The 19479-nt window shown below is 39.9% G+C and overlaps 1 protein-coding gene across 3 annotated transcripts in view; it reads left to right on the top strand.

Moving 5' to 3' along the window:
* The first annotated feature begins 2190 nt into the window (after positions 1-2190).
* The window catches only part of AMOTL1 (angiomotin like 1), a 144492-nt gene continuing 127203 nt past the window's right edge, over positions 2191-19479 (top strand). For 2 of the 3 annotated variants that reach the window (XM_016206778.2, XM_016206777.2), the window contains exon 1: positions 9652-9793. The gene's annotated coding sequence lies outside the window, so the exon portion shown is untranslated. Of the gene's footprint in view, positions 2207-9651; positions 9794-19479 lie in introns of those variants that run through there. The other variant, XM_016206775.2, reaches the window with a different exon arrangement.

The raw sequence follows: 19479 nt of genomic DNA, 5'->3' as shown, positions 1-19479 counted from the left end.
TCTCGCCTCAGCCCATCTCCTCTGCCTCACTGTCCTCCGTCCACACCGGCCACCTTTCTGCTCTTCAAACCTGTCAAGCTCTTTGCAGTTTGGGGGCTTTGTACTTGCTGTTGCCTCTGCCTAGGGTGTGTGCAGAGCTTTCTCCTCGCCATTCAGAGCTCAGTTCCAATGATATCCTCACAGAAGCCTTTCCTACCCAAGCACCCCTCCATCGTTTCATCCTGCTGACATTCTTCACCCATCACCTGCCTGTATCTTACCTTTTTCTCTTGTCTGTTCCCTTAGGTCCAATGCTGTAGATGATTTTTATGAGTTTATTTGAACCAAACTGGCAACAATTGCTGGGAAACAAAATCTCAATGGATTGAGGAAATGCTCAAGAAAATGGCAGTTTTGCACCTTATTTTATACATTAGAATCAAAGGAGGAGGCATAAGCGGGGTTACATGAAATCCATTGGTGATAGATTAGGGAGGCGGGAGAAAGCGAAGCAGGAAAATCTCTGAGACTGAACAAAAAGTAAAACAGAGAGACACATACTTCTTTTACATTGGTGAATATAGGGCAGCTACAATTAACATTTACAGCACAGAGACGGTATCTGGGCAATACATGACAAGGATGGATTCTGCCTTCTTGTGCCTGAAGGGTTTGGCAAAAGGAGATTACTCTGACATAGCAAAGATCTGTTATCTTAGATGCAAAATAGGCTCACTTAAAGACTGACGTTTGTCAAAGAAGATATCAGCCTAGGACGTGACTGCCTGTCATGACTTGCTTTTAGTTGGGAATTTTTATGTTCAGTCCATCCTATGTGGTTACTTTCAGTCTGTGAGTTTGTAAGGCCCACCATGCAGGCCTTCCCTGAGCTTGTCAGGTTTAGCATGTGGTCTCTTTTTTGTCCACGTGGGTGAGAAACTTGTCTGTTCACTGCAGTATCCAAGTGTCTGGCACATAAAATAGATGCTCAATAAATTGTTGGTGAATCTTTAATAAATATATGTTAGTGAATGTTGGATAAATATATGGAGAAACTGTGGCTCAGAGTAGTTGAGTAATTTGCATAAGATCACACAGCTTTAAGTGATAGAATGGGAGAAACTAGTTTAACTCACTCCACAGCTCCTAGTCTTTTCACTATTCCTCTTTGTCTTGTTTATCTCTTAACCTTGTAGGTCCTCAACCTTATTTTGTAGGTCTGACCACATAAGTGTTAATTTCCCTCTACCCGGAGGTCACAAATTTCTTCTGATGCTGTGGGTCCCTGGACAGCAGTTTGCTCTGAGTTGGTTGCTCTTCCTGCCATCCCAAACAGGCATCCCAAAACATCACTTCTTCCCCACCATAGAAACCTTTCATTTCACATTCTTTCAACAAATAGTCATTCAACCTCTACTCTGGGTGAGGGTGTTCTAGGAGATGCTGTGGCATCCCAGCTTCTCTCATTTAGGGCTTTCTGTCACTGCAGTGCTCCATCTTATTTCCTCTCAGTTTCTCTAAAACACAAACAAATCAATGACCTCTTCATATCTTTTCTCTTTATTAGCCTCTTCCCTGCAGGGTCTCAGGCCCAGGGCCCTGCTCACACCTGCCTGGTCCTGTCCCTGGGACATATGCTGGCTAACAACCCATCCCAGCTGAGTACAAGTATTAGCATATCAAAAACTCTGATTTACCTTGTTATTACTCCTACTCAGTGCAATACCTGAGGCTCAAATCCAAATAAATTTTGAAGCATATGGTTGCATGTGTTATATTTCCATATAAGGTACCTAGCATGACACAGACACACAAACCCTGTGGCAAATATCTCCTCAACCTTTTTCTAGTCCAGATACAAAGGGAACAGATTGGCCTTGCCTGGCCTTGCCTTTTCTCAGATGTTAGTCCAGGACAAGTCTAAAATTAGCCCCACCCCCTCCTGGTGCTAAAACTCAGCTGGAGCTAGAGCAACAGGGGGCCAGTTACTTTTAGAAACTGGCCCAGTGGGGCTTAGGGCTGAGCAACAGAAACAGGTGATGGAAACTGGGCCCAAAACCTGCAAGGCAGGAAAGAAGAGCCAGATCAAGTTCAGAAGCCGAGATGAAAATGTCAGGTCCAGGGTCCAGGGCTGCAAATCCAGACTAAAGTCATGGTCACGGGCAGATCAAGGACAACAAGCACCAAACCAAGCTAGAGCTGCCCATAGCTCTTACTGCAAGCTAAGGTAGGGTGGGAGTGGGGGGTGCAGGGAGGGAAGGGAGAGCATGTCCATTAGGTACCCACTGAGTGCCAGTTGCTTTATATATGATGTCTCATTGAGTCTCAGTGATGGGTTCTCTTATTTTGCCCCTTTTACCGTTAACTAAATGGAATGTCAGAGATGTTCAGTAACTAAGCCAATGTTACATAATCAGTAAATGGCAAAGCAGGGACTCAAACTGTAGCCTATTTATCATAACACCCAGCATTTTCCTCTATGCTGCCTTCCCGAGCAGCAGGATTTCAAATCCACGCACAGCCAGGGACGATGGACCATCAAGTGGCCTCACTGGTATTTCTCACCGTGGGTCATATCCTAATTTCCTGGGGCACTTTGACAAAAATATCAAGGATTGAACACCATCACCTAGAGGCTCTAAGTTAACTGTTCTGAGGAAGGGCCTAAGAATAGGCATTTTACAATCTCCTGGGAGCTTCTGTTGTGTCACCTGGGTGAAAAACTAGTCTCAGTACTTTGTTGCCAATCAGTTCCCCTGGGACAAGCTGGAAAAATGGGTATGGGTGGTGATAGATGTTTATGCCCAACTCACCTGGGTTCCATACCAGCCAAGTAGGCTGCCTGGCCAGCAATGGCACAATTCAGCAGCAATTTTCTGGTTGAGGGTGGTCTTCTCAAATTCTGAAGCTGGGTATAGAATTTAAAAATAGCACTAAAACCACAAAAGCAGAACGGAGGCCAGGAACCTGGGGACTCAATAAAGCAGAAATTTTCCCAAACGGGAGGGGTAGAGTCAACATCACCTATCGTTCTGATGTGTTACTGTGCCTCTGTCTCCAACCTGCTCCAGAAAACCTTTATAGAGGGAGGAGACTCAACGTAATTGGCAGGGCTCCGCCAAGGAGCAAGCAGTACAGGTGATTCTACCTCTGACTGTGCTCGGGTGTGTCTGTCCGGGCGCACCTAAGTCGAAGCTTCTATGCAGTTTAGCACCTGAATGTGTATGTTTGGTTTCTTTTTTCTTTTTAATTGTTTAATATTTAGTTGCTTCAAATCCTGCTTTCTCTGAACTCTCCTGGAGGGCAAGGGCTGTGTCATGTAAGAGACAGAAAATGATTCTGAAAAACCTTATAACCAGACCCAGCAACACAATAAAAAGATTACAGGCCATGATCAAATTGGATTTATTTGGGGGGGATACAAGGTTGTTACAATATCTACAAATCAATAAATGTGATGCCACATAAAAAAGTGAAAGATAAAAATCACATGGTCATATCAATAGACGCAGAAAAAGCATTTAATAAAATCCAGCACCCATTTATTAAAAACTCTCAGCAAAGTAGGAATAGAGGAACATACCTCAATGTTATAAAGGCCATATATGACAAACCCACACCAATGTCATACTCAATAGGCAAAATCTAAAAGCGTTTGCCCTAAGATCAGGAACAAGACAGGGGTGCCCACTCTCACCACTCTTATTCAACATAGTACTGGAAGTCCTGGCCACAGCGATCCTACAACAAGAAAAAAGGGCAAACAAACTGGAAAGGGGCAAGTGAAACTGTCATTATTCGCAGATGACATGATATTGCACATAGAAAATCCTAAACACTCGACCAAAAAGCTACTAGAGCTAATAAATGAATTCAGTGAAGTAGCAGGATACAAAATTAATATTCAGAAATTGGTGGCATTTTTATACACCAATAATGAGCTATCAGAAAAAGAAACTAAGAAAACAATTCCATTTACTATTGCAACAACAACAAAAATAAGTTAACTAGGAATAAATTTAACCAAGGAGGGAAGACACTGAAGAAAGATGTTGAGGAAGATACAAATAAATGGAAGCATATACCGTGTTCATGGCCTGGAAAAATTAACATAATTAAAATGTCCATACTACCAAAGTAATCTATAGATTCAATGCAACTCCTATTAAAATACCAATGGCATATTTCACAGATCTAAAGCAAATAGTCCAAAAATTTATATGGAACTACAAAGGACCCCAATCACCACAGCTATTTTGAGAAAGAAGAACAAAGTTGGAGGTATCACAATATCTGATATCAGACTATACTACAAGGCCATTGTAATCAAAATTCCCAGTACTGGCATAAAAACAGGCATGTGGATCAATGGAACAGAACAGAGAGCCCAGAAACCAACCCAGGCCTATAGGGTTGATTAATAGTTGACAAAGGAGGCAAGAGCATACAATAGAGTAAAGACAGTCTCTTCAATAAATGGTGCTGGGAAAACTGGACAGGTACATGCAATAAAAATGAAACTAGACCACAAACTCACACCACACTGAAGAATAAACTCAAAACTGGTAAAAGACTTAAATGAAAAAACAAACAAATGAACAAAAACCTTTTAGTCCTACCTGGGACATCTTTTAGGTCCTCTGGACTATATACTGTTGACCCTTCAGCAACTTGTGGGTTAGGGGCACCTCCCCCACACAGTGAAACATCCGAGTGTAACTTTTGACTCTATAGTAGGCCCTTTACACCGGCAGATTCAACCAACTGTGGACTCAACACAGTATTTTCCATATGCAACTGGGAATTTGAAAATACTGTTTTCAATCCGAGGGTGGGAATCCGTGGTTGGAAAACTGTGGCTGGGAATGTGAAAATACTGTTTTCAATCCACGGTTGGTTGAGTCTGCGGATGTGAAACCGGAGAATCAGAAAGGGCTGTGTGTGTTTATAGAAAAAGATCCATGTACAAGTGGACCAGGGCAGTTAAAACCAGTGTTGCTCAAGGGCCAACTATGTTGGCATCCTCTTGGGAATTTTAAAAAATACTAATGTCTGAGTCTCAATCCCTGAGGATGTGATTTAATTGGTCTTGGGTGTGGCATGAACATGACGACTTTTCAAAACTGTGCAGGTAATTCTAAAATGCACCCAAGGTTGAGAATAAAAATTTGGAGAATAACAAAAAAGTATGTGAAAAAATTGTAATAATGAGAGCCTCCTGGATTCCACATGATAGACACTGGACATATAAAAGTGAACATCACAAGTACAATCCCAGCTCTCGTGAAGTTTACATTTAATGGAAAAAATTAACCACTAAACAAGCAATTACATCTGACTTAAAGGAGATGTTCTAGCAGGTACAACTGCTTAGTATTATATTGTTTTGTAACTAACTATTAAAAATTGTAAATATATGGCTTACCCTGACCCGCCTGTATCCAAGACAGACATGTGGGATAAAGCAATATATGATAAAAATAATTGCTTTTTTATTATGTTACCCTTTTCTGTTGAAGCTCAGTATTCTTTTCAACATCATCAATCAATCTGAGGTGGTGCTTGAAATGAAACATACTTAGTATTCCAAGAAAGCACTAAGAATGATCTTGTTGAAAGTAAGCTAGATGACTGAAAAGATAATTGAAGCTTTCTGAGATGGCCAAGTAGCCCCTACTGGACCATACTTCTCATAAATAACAACTATAAACTCTGGACAAAATATAAGAACCAATTAGTTGAAGGTACTGGAGAGAGAATAAAACAGAAACCAGAGGGCACCAAACCATTGAAGAACAGACTAGAATGGGATGAGTCTCCTGATTTACAGCTTTTAGCCTAAGAACAGGGACCTGTCTGTGATATGCAGAGTAGAGGGGATGCCTTATGCTCTCTGCCCAGGCCTCAGGACAACTCCTGAGATACTTATGCAAGAGGCAGACTTTAGGGATCTCAGCTTCAGCTGAAAGAGCTGAACTGAAATTCCAGCTGCTACAGGGGAGATAGGGTTTTGCAATTTGAGTTCAGCCACTTTAAAGGCCTGAATAAAGAAAAGTCAATATTCAACAGAGCCCGGGCCACTGCTGCTCAGTTGGTTGGGCTTTGTCTCATGCACCCAAAAGGTTGCTGTTCAATTCCTGGTCAGGGCACATGCCCAGGTTGCAGGAGGCATGGATCAATGTTTCCCTTTCATGTTGATGTTTCTCTCTCTCTCCCCCTCTCCTTCCTCTCTCTCTAAAACTCAATAAAAAATCTTAAAAAAAGAAAAAAGAAAAAAATACTCATCAGAATTGCATAATAGAATTTAGACTTTCTACAACATAATCATTCACAATGACCAAAATATACTTCAAAATTATTCAACATACAACGAAACAGGAAAATATAGCTTATTTTAAAGAGAAAGGTTGATCAACAGAGACCAACCCTGAGAAGACCTAAATGAGGGAATTAGCAGACAAGAATTTTAAAGACATTCTTATAGCTATGCTCAAGTATGTAAAGGAAAATATGTTCATAATGAATAAAAATATAGAAAATTATGGCAGCTAAATAGAAACTATAAAAAAAGAACCAAGTGAAAATATAAGAACTAAAAAATAAATAGCTGAAATAAAAATTCAATGGATGTTCTTGGAAGCACAAGGGAGACGAAAGAAGGAAAAGTCAGTGAATTAGTAGATCAGCAGAAATGATCCAAACTGAGGAACAGAGATTTAATAAATGTACAGAGGCTCATAGATATTTGCATCAATACCAAAAGGTCTATACATATATAATTAGAGCCCCAGGAGGAGAGGAGAGAAAGAATGACACAGAAAAATATTAGAATAAATAGTGGGTGGAAAGTTCATAAATTTTGTAAAAGACATATTAGAGACTCTAAAATCTCAATAAACCCCAAGAAAGATTAATATGAAAAACAAGCAAAATAAAAATAAAAATACTTAGGCATATCATAGTCAAAGTGCTAAAAATCAATGACAAAGAGAAAATCAACAAAACAACACTGAGAGAAATTAAATATGTAAATAAATGGAGAGATATTCCAGGTTAATCGACTGAAAGACTCAGTGTTAAGATGGCAATTACCAAATTGACCTATGAGTTTAGTACAATCCTGAACATAATTCTATGCTTTTTAATCAAAATTGACAAACTGATTCTAAAATTTCCCTAGATATGCAAAGAACTTAGAATATTCAAGAAGTCTTGAACAAAGAAGCCAAGGTTGTAGACTTATACTGCTTGACTTCAAGGTTTACCCTAAAGTTACAGTAATCAAGACAGTGTGGTACTGATACAAAGATCAACAAACAGATTGATAGAACAGAGTCAAGAACCCAGAAATAGACTCACACTTATACATTTATTTTATTTTAGACAAGGGTGTCAAAGCAACCCAACTGGGAAAGGAAAGTCTTTTCAACAAATGGTGTTGAAATAACTACTACACCAAATGTGATCAGAAGGATATAAAATAGCTAAAACTCTTATACGTTGTTGGTAGGAGGTGGAAATGATACGAGAACACTGGGAAAAAATTATAAATAAATATTGAACTCTGGTTAGTAACATTTGCGGGCATCATTAATATCTGCAACTTACTTTGGAACACAATAACAAAAAGAATTAAATGAGTTGCTGGATGGATAGAGGAGTAGACAGAGGATCAATATATGATAAAGCAAATACAGTAAAATGTCAGTTAAAGAAACTACGTGGTGAGTATATGGGTATGAACTGCAAAATTCTTTCAGCTTATCTCTAAGTTTGAAAATTTTATGGTAGAATCTTGAGAACAAAAGATAACTGGAGATAACGGGCAGATTGCCCATTAAATGGAGTTCTGATCCTAGGGAAAGACACTAGAGCCTGGCTGATATATAGAGAACAGGTTAGACAAAAGGAAGTCTCAGGGTCCAGAAATTGGCTTTCTTTGCTCTATTCTAACTTTACCAATGAACCTGGGCGCTGGGGCAAGACAAATGGCCAAGTTCCTCTTGCATTCCATAAGGCCACTGGCTCATGCTCTCTGCTATTGCCTTGTTTACCAGAAGGCGACTCAGCAGAGCTGTCCTAGAAATCTGGAACTGGAAGGGGGCTGACACTATTTACTTTTGTACCTACTGAGCGCCTGCTGTGTGCTACTCTGGGTACTGGGCTTTGAGGAGACTATGATGGAGCAAATAAAAATGGCTCCTGGCCTTTTATTGACCTTACCATTGATGCAACTCTGCTCTTCTACTGTTCTCGATATTTACACCATGATCAAAAGACTTGCAAGTTCCTGTTATAAGCCATGTTGACATTTCTTTTTAAAAATTTTTTTAAAAATATATTTTCTTTTCAAGAATGTATTTATTGATTTTTAGAAAGAGAGGAAAGGGGAGTGGGAATGAGAGAGAGAGAGAGAGAAACACTGATTTGTTGTTCTGCTTACTTATGCCTTCATTGACTCATTGGTCGATTCTTGTATGTACCCTGACTGGGGATCAAACCCGGAACCTTGGCCCATTGGGACAATGCTCTAACGACCTGAGCTACTCAGCCAGGGTGCCACGTTGACATTTCTTAAATCTCTGAGTTCAAAAACTCCTTTTAAATATTGGGCCTAAATACCTCTATCGACACAGGAAGAGATTTTTTTCTTATTTTACTCTCTCTGGAGTGAAGCTTGACACAAGATCCCAAAGCCTCAAAATAGCTCAGCAAGAAATTGAACACATGCCTAGTGACCCAAAGTCCCCTTACAGTCTCCTGAAGTAGGGGTGAGAGGGAAAGGGCACTGGGCTGGTAAGCTCAACCCTCTGCCCTACTTCCAACAGAGGTCACACCACTGCCATTCCTTGCCCTGGCACCACAGTCAGAAGTCCTGCCCAAAGTTTAGCCCAAGCAAGTGGCATCAAGGAGACGTGCCTGGCCTGCTGGATAGCTTGACGTGACCTTGAATCCCGTGTTACAAATTCCATTGTTCCAGCCTCACCTTTAACAGCCAAAAGAGAAAATTCCTTATTTAAACATCTCTTTTCCCAAGTCTTCTTGGTGAAATATGAGCATGTTTTGAGCTGATATATTATTGTTACAAATGACCCCAATTTGCTTGAGTGGCACATATTCAATAAAAAGGAAATTAAAATTGGTTTCCTTTGTTAGAAAGGTGATCACACCTTCTTTCCATAAAGTGACTCATCTCCTTTGCTTAGCTGAATACCACTACCCTCTGAAAAGTCGGCTGTCACCAATTTGTCACCTTTGTATACTTATAAATCCACCAGCAATGAAAACTTCTTAGCAAGATGACCATTTCCAGCTTCTTAATGCCCCTCATCCCCACCGAAATATCTTTGCTTCTTCTCTTTACCCTCCTTCCTGCAAAATTTTTACCTCTCAGCAATTTAAATACCTGCTTTCTTTTCTTAGAAGCTCTTTTCCAAATAGTGAGTTTCTTGGGAGACAATGATACGACTCAGGGAAATAGTGCATGGCTTTCCTATCCCTGGTGCTGCGTAAGGCGATTGGTGCCTCAGGACTTTCTGAAGCTCTTGGAAAACAGGGTTAGTCAGATTCCAGAGATTTACCTTCTGGAGGCTGAGCATGTCTGGGCAGCGGCTGCATAATTTGGATGGAGTCATCACCGAAGACGCAGAGTTGGCCCAGCCAGCGAGCCCTCGTTGCTCTTTTCAACTCCACGGCACCCGGGATGAAGTCACCTTTCTTCTTTTAAAACCAACAGATTTGTCCTGTGAGTCCCTGTCACTTCTGTTATAACTTGGTGTTTTTTCTCCTGCTGGTCACCAGGACCTTCTCTCAGGTAAGGAAGCTCTTATTTCTTGGGTTTTCATCCAGGAAAGCTTGATTTGAGGGGACTTTTTAGGGCATCGCTGAGTAAAGTTGGAGCCAGGTCCAGGGACACTTGATTGGGTGAGGAGGACGGTGGCTTCCCAGGCATCTGGAATCCCCCGGGTGGGCCGGCAGGCCCTGGGCTGGGTGAGCAGAAGCCCACGCAGAGTGGTGGGCAGGAAAATCTAATCTGAGCTCGGTTTCGGTGCCTGCTCTGAGAGTTGTGTAACACGCACACTGGGGAGGCACCTACAGGTGGCTTCCTTTGGGGTAGGCCTCTGACCCCCTTTGCCTTCCCAAGGACTGGCTTTGTGTTTCGGGTGGAACTCCTACAGGGTCTCACGACAGAAGCTGGTGCTCAGAAAAGCAGCGGCTCTCCTGAGAGCCTTTATTTGTTCATTCAGTGGCGAGAGGCTTCCGTCTTCCTCAGAGGGTAGCAGGAGACAAAGAGGCCCTGGCTTCCTGTCCCGACAGGCGGGCACCTGTGTAAACAATGGCTGTCCCGCTGTGAGGGCCGGGTCCCCCCCTAAGTTCTAAGAAATGAGCGTGAGGTCTTTTGGGGGGGAGGTGGGGGGTTGTGTGCAGGCAGACCTGTGGTCCTAGGAACCACTAAAGCTTCCCTGCAACACTCTCAATGGGTTATATGAGTCACCGTCACTGATTAAATCAGACATCTCTCATTAGCCTGGGAAGGCTCAATAAAGACATCTTGGTCATGACGGAGGCGCCTACAGGGTGATAAATGGCTTTTGGAGAGAGTTGAACCACCGTGAAGTGAAAACATTGAGAACTTCAAAAGCCCTTTATTACCTGACAGAACCCTACAACACACGGTATTCAGTGCGTTCATTTTTAACCTCTGAAGGGAGCAATAATCTCATTAAGGAGGAGATGCATGTTTTGTCATAAATGCAGTTGCATACTGGCTGTCAGGCCGCCTCTAGATTGGCTTACCCAGTAGTCATCCTTACCTGCAATCTGCTCCCCCTTCTGTGTCCCTAGCTCAGTGAAAAGCATCTGGTTGTCCATAACAGATTTCTGGACTCACCCTTGACCCCTCTTTTGTCCTCACATTCCCGCATCTAGTTTGGCAAAACACCCAAGAGATTCTGCCTCCGTATTGTCTCTCAAATCCATCCACTGTCCCATTTCCATGGCTGTTTTCCCAGTTTAATAAGTGCTGTCATCTTCCAGGGTTATGGAAACCTCCCATGCAGGCTTCCTCTCTTTAGCCTTACCTTATGGGTGCAGCCAGATGATTCTACGAGGATTGATCAGCACCTGCACAACCCAATCATTCACTAGTCTGGTGATTTTGTGTTCTTAATATCCCTCACAATTTCTTCACATCTCTCCATTCCACCACCACCACCACCTTGGTCCAACCCACCAATGCTCTTTGCCTTAGTTATTGCAATAACATTTTAGCTGACCTCCCTGCTACCTGGCTCACTCCCTTCCTAATGTATTTTAAGCTTATCTTCCTAAGCTTTTAAAGGACTTTTTTTTTTTTTTTTCAAGGGCAGAATTTGAAATGCCTGTTTTCCTATCTGGGGTGTAGAAACATCAGCATTTTTATGATTCTTGTAGATACTTCAAGGAGGGAGGCAGAGAGAAGGGGGAAAAGAGGTTGTGTGTATTACAGTGGAGAGATGGCCTGAAGAAGCATAAAGCTCAGGCCTTGGAACCATGCAGGTCTACATTTGAGTCCCAGCTCCTCCATTTCTAGTGTGGCCTTGACCCGGCTGGTGAACCTTCTGGAGACACATTTTCCTGAACTGTGAAGGGGAAATAATAACGCCCACTTCATTGGGGGAGCATAAGAGTGAAATGAGAACATTAAGGAAGGCTCTGAAACATAGCAATTAAGAATTTTTAGTTCCTTTTCTTCTTTCTTTCACTTTTAAGGCTTATGATTTCTAAGCAGCATATATCTTGCAAGCATTCGTGTGCACGCGCATGTATAATTACCCGGTTCTGGCACAGGAGGAAGGAGGAGTGGCAAAGAAGCACATGTGAACACTCTTAAGGAATCTGCCGTTTACTTAGGGAAGTAAAGCAAATCTAAATAGTATAAAAATACCTATAAAACAAGCACTCTGCAATTGTCTTGTGTGCAGTACCAGTTGAGTACCTGAGTGGGGAGGGCTTGAATAATCAGATCTGTGAATGCCAGAGCGCAAGTAGATCTCTATCAGGCGATTTTTAGATTTAGGGTTTTTGAGGAATTAAAATTCATTCACCTCTCTGGTGTTGAAATAAAACTTCCCACAAAGCTTTATACTTTTTAGTCATTTAAGGACAGATGGATTAGTGTTTCAGTGACTTTGCTCATTCATTCATCCATCCGGCATTTATGGAGCACCTACTCTGTACCAGGTCCTATGTTACACAATTTCTCTGCTGCTCTTCCATGGGACATGAATGATAGTTCTCTCCCTCTTAAATTGGGGCTAGGTTTAAGGACTCGTTTGACCAGTGGAAGAAGAAGAGTGATATTTGGAGACACCTATGGCTAGGTTCTGAGAAGCTTTGCCTCCTCCTCTTGGCTTTCTTGGCTCACTCACTCGGGGGGAAGCCAACCACCACGGAAACTCATGCACTGGCAACCTAGCTCTCTGGGGGGAAAGGGAAAACCTTGATTTGCAGCATTTGCCCGTTTTCATGGTAGAAATACTCCCTCCCACCATGGCCAATTGCCAGCACTGAATGCAGGGTTGGGAAGTAATACACAGGATCAGCTCTGACATGTTGGCACAAGCCACCCCCAGTGCACGACTGCTAGTTACTCTGAGACCACTGTGCTGTGAGAACCCAGGCTGGCTCGGTGCAGAGGCTCCATGCGGAGAAGCCCAAGGTGCCCCGGGTTTTCCAGCCATTCACATTTAGGCTTCGGGAAAGGAGCCTTCAGATGACTCCAGACCCAGCCACTGACCTCACCTGTATGAGAGCCCCCAAGTGAAAAGTGCTCAGCTCAGCCCAGTCAACCCACAGCGCCCTGAGGGATAACACTGTGTGTTATGGTTTGGAGGTAGGTTGTTTGTTACGCAACAGCAGATAACTGAGATGAAGTGGTCGTCTTGCACACTCAGAAGCGAGCCTAGATCAAGCCCCAGAAGGTGTGGGGGAGTAGGGGAATCTATCCAGAGTCCTTTGTCCTTGTATACTCTCAGACCTTAGACCATTAAGGAAGAAAATGTTTTAGTTTTTAAAGCCTGAGAAAGAGACTCAATTATTTTACTAACTAGTTCTACCCTTATAACTAAATCTGTGAAAAAAGAACCTTACACACACACACACACACACACACACAGACTCACACTCTTCTCTTATCAGCCTCCATCACCTGTCCACCTACCTGTTCACACAAAGCCCTGCAGGAAGCTCTCCCTTACCTGCCCTTCTAACCCTGCTCCATTCTCCACATGGAATTTGTTGGGGAAAGCAGGCAGAACAGAAAAAAAATGAAGGCAAGTCAATGTCCGGAGCCCCGAGATCTGGTAGAAAGCAACTGAGACCCCTGTAAAAGAGCAGCAAAGAGGAGGGTTTAAACAAGCTTTAGGGAAGACACATGGATTAGAGGTTAGAGCATAAATTTAGAAATCAGATGACCTGGGTTGCAGTCTGGACTCTGATATTTTCTAGTTGGCTGACCTTGGAAAGTATCTAGGCATCTCTCTTCTCAATTTCTTCAACTTTAAAATCTGGATATAATGCCATCTCACAAAGTTCTCATGAAGGTTAAATGAGATGATATTTGCGAGTGCCTAGATAGTGTCCGACACACTGTGGGCTGAATAAATAGCAGTTACCAGTAGTAGTGATAGTGTGGGTGTCACAGTGATGGTACTATTGTCACAAATTCCAAAGTCACAGGCTCCCTGGCAAGCCCAGAGCTTCAATCAGTTGCATTATAGGTGCCCCAGATATGTTCAATAAATATTTAAATCAAACTGAATATCTATATTATGGATATTTATTCTATTGCCATTTTTTCTCTTGTTGTCTCCCAAACAAATTTCCAAATGCTTAAAACGCATATTGTGCAATATTTCCCCTATATCTTAAACAATATGAACAAAGACCACATTTTCCAATTTCTTATAAGTCCTCTTCTTACCTCCTACAGTTGAGTAGTTTAGTGCTCAATACATACTATTGTTATTTTCTAAAATTCTACTTAAGGAAAAATTGAAGTTGGGTGGCTTTCTCAGGAACTGTGAGCCCAGGGTGGTGCAGGGTGGTCAGGTTTGTCTGTTTACACATGCCATTGCTTTGGTAGGACAATCAAGGTAAGGGGTAACAGTACTTCTGAAAGCAAAATGTGTTAAGTTCTCTTGCTTTACTTATACTTTGTGAATAAGAGTTACTGAAATTTTAATCTATGAACTGACATTAGGTGCACTTGTCTCATTAAATTTATGGTTGGTCCAGTCATGTGGATTTTTAAAACCAAGAATAATGCAAACTTTCTGACTATTTAGGAAGAGCTGATTTGTGTATTAAAAAACACTTCTATTATGAAATATTAATAGATTCACAAGTGTGTGCCTGCTTTTCCCAGCCTCCTTTAAGGTTAATATTTTGCATAACTATAGTACATCATCAAAACTAAGTAGACATTGGTATAATCCACAGACCTTATTTGGATATGATCAGTTATACATGTACTCATTTGCATATGTCTATGCGTATAATTGTATGCACTTTTTATCACATTAACTTCATGTAAGTATCCCCACAATCAAGATACTAAACTATACAAATATCACAAGGCTCTCTTTACTACCCCTTTGTATCCACTCCCATACTTAACCTTTGAAATCATTAATCTGCTGTCCATCTATATAATTTTATTTCGGGAATGTATTATACATGGAATCATGCAGTATTTACATGCATGAGACTGACTTTTTCCACTCAGCATAAATGTTTTGAGATCCATCCAACTATGTATCAATAGTTGGTTCTTTTTTTCTGCTGAGTAGTATTCCACAGGTATGGATGTACCAGAGTTTGTTTAATTATTCACTCATTTACCCATTGAAGAACATTTGGGTTGTTTCCAGTTTGGGGCTATTAAAAATAAATCTGCTTGAGCATATATTTGTGTTCAAGTTTCTGCACGAACATAAGTTGTGGTTTCTCTGGGATAAGTGCCCACGAGTGGAATATCTTGATCTTATGAAGTCCATTTCTTGTTTTAAAATGAAGTATCAAATTATTTTCCAGAGTGGCCGTTGCCTTTTGCATTACCACCAGCAGTGCATGAGTAATGGAGGTTCTCTGCAACCTTGTCACAATTTGGTGTTATCGCAATTTTTTTATTTTAGCCTTTCTGATAGCTGGGTGGTGATATCTTGTGATCTTAGTTTGCACTTCCCTAATGGGTTCTAGTGTCGACCACCTTTTCATATATTATTTGCCATCTATTTATCTTCTTCAGTGAAATGTCTGTTAATGTCTTTTGCCCATTTTCTAATTGGATTGTTTTTGTACTGTTGAGTTTTGTGAGTTCTTTATATGTTCTAGATACATATCCTTTTCCAGATGTGTAGTTTACAAATATTTTCTATGATTCTGTAAATTTTCACTTCATCCTCTGAATAGTATCTTTCACAGAGCAAAAGTTTTAAATTTTGATAAAGTCCAATTTATCAGTTTTTCCTTTAATGGATTGTTCTTTTATTTTTTCCTAAAAACGTTATGGTTTTACATTTAAATCTGTAATCCGTTTTGAGATAATTTTTATATGAGGTTCCAGGTTTAGGCTGAAGTTCATTTCTTGCCTTTGTACTTCCAGTTGTTCTAGCACCATTTGTTAGAAAGGTTAGCTCATCTTAGTTGGATTGGTTTTGAACCTCTGTCAGAAATAAATTGGGTATATTTATATGATTCCATCTCTGAGTTTTCCATTCTATTCCACTGATCCATGTGTGCATCCCTCTGACAATACCACACCATCTAGATTCCTATGTCATATGCTATATAGCAGCCACATAATAAACCATATGGCAGGCAGAGAGATTCTTCCCATGGTGATGTTCTGTCTCAAAATTGGCTTTGGCTACCTTCAGGCCTTTCACTTTCCATATAAATGTTATAGAATGCTTGTCTATGCCTACAAAAACCTTGCTGGGATTTTGATAGGAATCCTGTTAAACATGTAGTTTAATTTGAAGAGAATTGACATCCTTACTATGTGGAGTCTTTCAGTCCTCAAACATGAAGAATTTCTGCTGTTATTCAGGTCTTTGATTTCTTTCATCAGCATTTTGTGATGTTCAGCATGAAGGTTCTACACATATTTTGTTAGTTTTATAGTAAAGTATTTTATTTGGAACAATTGAAAATGGTACTGCTTTGTTGAATTTCATTTTTATGTATACATTTAGTATATAGATCTACAATTATTTTTTTCTTTTATTTATTTCCCAGTTTTATTGAGGCATAATTGAAAAATAAGCATTGTATATATTTAAAGTGTACAGTATTCTGTTTTGATGTATATATACATGATGAAATGATTATCATAATCAAGCTAATTAAAATATCCATCAGCTCACATAGTTACCATGTATATTTGTGTGTTGAGAACATTTGAAAGAGCTTACTCAAGATCTTACTCATTTAGCAAATTTCAAGTATGTAATACATTATTATTAACTATAGTCACATGCTATACATTAGGTCTATAGAATTTATTCATCTTGTAACTTAAAGTTTGTACCCTTTGATCACTATCTCCCCAAAATAGACTTAATTTTTTGTGTATTGATATTAAATCCTGCAATTGTGCTGAACTCATTTATTAGTTCTAGTTTTCTTGTAGATTCATTGAGATTTTCTACATAGACCATCATGTGAAAATAGAGATAATTTTTATTTTCCCGTTTCAATCTGTATGACTTTTATTTCTTTTTCTTGCCTTATTGTGCTGGCTAGAGCTTTCAGTACTATGTTGAGTAAGAGTGGTGACAACACACATCCTTGCCTTTTTCCCAGTCTTAGAGGAAAAGCATTTAGTCTTTCTTTCACCATTAAATAAGGTGTTAACTGTAGATTTTTGTAGGTGTTTTTGATCAAGTTGAGGAAATTTCCATACTTAAGTTTGTTGAACATTTTTGTGAATGAGTATTAGATTTTGTTAAATGTTTTGGGGTTTTTTTTGCATCAACTGATATGATCATATTATTTTTCATCTTTAGAGTTGAATGATTTTTAAATATTAAACAAGCTTTGCATATCTAGAATAAATTCCACTTGGACATGATATATTATTCATTTTTTATAAAGAACTGCTGGATTCAATTTACTGATATTTTATTGGGAATATTTGTATCTCAGTTCATGAGAGTTATTGATTTGTAGTTTTCCCTTTTTGTGCTGTCTTTGACTTTGATATCAGGGCAATACTGGCCTCAAAAAATGAGATAAAATGTGATTTCTTCTCATCTATTTTTTGGAAGAGATTGTGTAAAATTGGTATTAATTCTCTTTTAAATACTTGGTAAAATTCTCCAGTAAAATAATTTGGACCAAGAGATTTCTCTTTTAAGAGCTTTTTAATTATAAATTTTATGATTGTCTGTTGAGTTATTTCTAGGGTATTTAGTTAAATTTAGAGGAGATGAGCAGGGAGAAAAAAGTCTATAATATCTTGTCCCTTAACAAACTTTTAAAATTAAAAAATGAGACTAGCCAGAAAATGTAGGGGGAGGAAGAAATGTGGGAAAAGAAATTTTGCCATACTAAATATTCGAGCATGTTCCAATATACAATAATTAAAATATTGTTCCAATACTAGATAGATCAATGGAAAAGCCATAAAGAGTCCAGAAATAGACCCAACAAACTTGGCAATGTAGCATTAAACCTATTGGTATTGGAAGAAGACTGCTGAAAGGTTAAGGTGGGGGGTTGTGCAGAGGCAGGCTAAATAGCCATCTCAGATGGTGGATAAAGAAAAATTAAATTATTAAAAGGGGATGAGATATCCAAAGGGAAGGGCTACAGAGCACTAAGACAAAGGGTATTGGGTCCATGATGGCAGCAAAAATATACTTGGGACAGTGAAACAAGGAGGAGCATAGAAGGAGCACAGGAGAGCCCAGATTGGGCTGCTTTGGCTCACTGAGAAGTCAGAGAGAGAGAAGGGGGCCTTGGAGACAGGTTCAGGAGGTAAGTCAGGGATGAGCTCCTGCTGCCCATTGCTCCCTTGGTTGCAAGTCTCCTGGGGTCCCCTCAGAGGGATGGAGATGGCAGTGTTGTGTCCCCCTCCAGGGGAGTATGCACTGGGTCCTTTGCCCTGAGCATATTTATCTCTTTCTTACAGGTGGGAATCTTAGGGGAGGTCTCAGGGGAGGGTCTTAATAGAATATTTATCAGCTTTCCGGGTGTGCTCTTTCAGGGTCCTGGTCTCCAATGATTGGTTGGTGCCAGGGCAGGGGGTCAATAGTCAATGTATCTGGCCCTGAGGCAGCCAAGGCGCCACTTGTCTGGGCCTGGAGCTGAAATACAACTGAGGCCTAGATGTTATCTTTAGGGAGAAAAGGCTCAGGGTATCTAAACTGCATGTCCAGCCACATGCTGGTTGAGGATATGTTATCCTGAGGACAAGGTTCTCGTTTTCCCAGTTTCTTTCCTTGCTAGGCACCTGGGACTTCCTGCCCTGGTGAGTCTCTGTGCCTGGGTTTCTGTACCTGGCTCATCTAACAACTGTCATTTGGAAAGGAAAATAAGCTGGATCCCTATTTCTAAATAAATTCCAGATTGATAAAAATATATTAATATTAAACAATAAAACTAATTTTAAATGGGTAAATTGTTTAATAATCTTGAAATAGGGAAGACCTCCTTAAGCATGACACCAAACCCAGAAACTATACAGAAAAAGATTGACACATACAATGAAATATTGATGAAAACCATATAAATGAAATCAAAATACAAATGACATATGAAAAAAGTAACATAGCAAAATATGTTTTCTTAAATTTTTAATAGTACATTCAATAAGAAAAAACAAATTGAGTAAAAATGGGCCAAGCACATGAACAGGCTGCTCAGAAGAAAGGAAATAGAAATGGGCCATATTCATAACAAAAGAAAATAAACTCCGAAATTTAGAAGCACAAATTAAAAGTGAGAAAACTTTCTTCTTTCTATTATTTAAAAAATTACAAAATAATAAATGCACGTTTTAAAAAAGGTATCAAACACATAAAGTATATGATGTCAAATGAATGTTTCCTTCAAAGCCTCATCATACTCCCAAGCTTGAAATCGCCCCTCTTTCCCTAGTGTATACACAAAGTGGATCCTATTTATAAATCACTTTGCACCTGGCTTCTTATTTTTATGATTCACACTTTTCATATCAGTTCTTATAGTCACCTTATTTGTTTTAATGGCTGCATAGTATTTACAATGTAACTATATTTTATTTAACTATTTATTGAGGAGCATTCAAGCGTTTCCCTTTTTTGTTATAAGGAATGCTTCTTTATATATCTTCATGTTCATTTGTTTTGCAGTTGTAGTCTGTAACATGGATACCTGGAAGTGATCAAAAGACATGAATTTTATATTAGAGAATATGCCCAATTGCCATTTTAAAAGCTATATCAATTTATTCTTCTACCGAAGTGTTTTGAA

This window comes from Miniopterus natalensis, chromosome 11 (genome assembly GCF_054644295.1).
Source record: "Miniopterus natalensis isolate mMinNat1 chromosome 11, mMinNat1.hap1, whole genome shotgun sequence".
NCBI classification, from domain to species: domain Eukaryota; kingdom Metazoa; phylum Chordata; class Mammalia; order Chiroptera; family Miniopteridae; genus Miniopterus; species Miniopterus natalensis.
The sequence above is the reverse complement of the archived record's forward strand: the minus strand, read 5'-3'. Positions and strand labels throughout refer to the sequence as shown.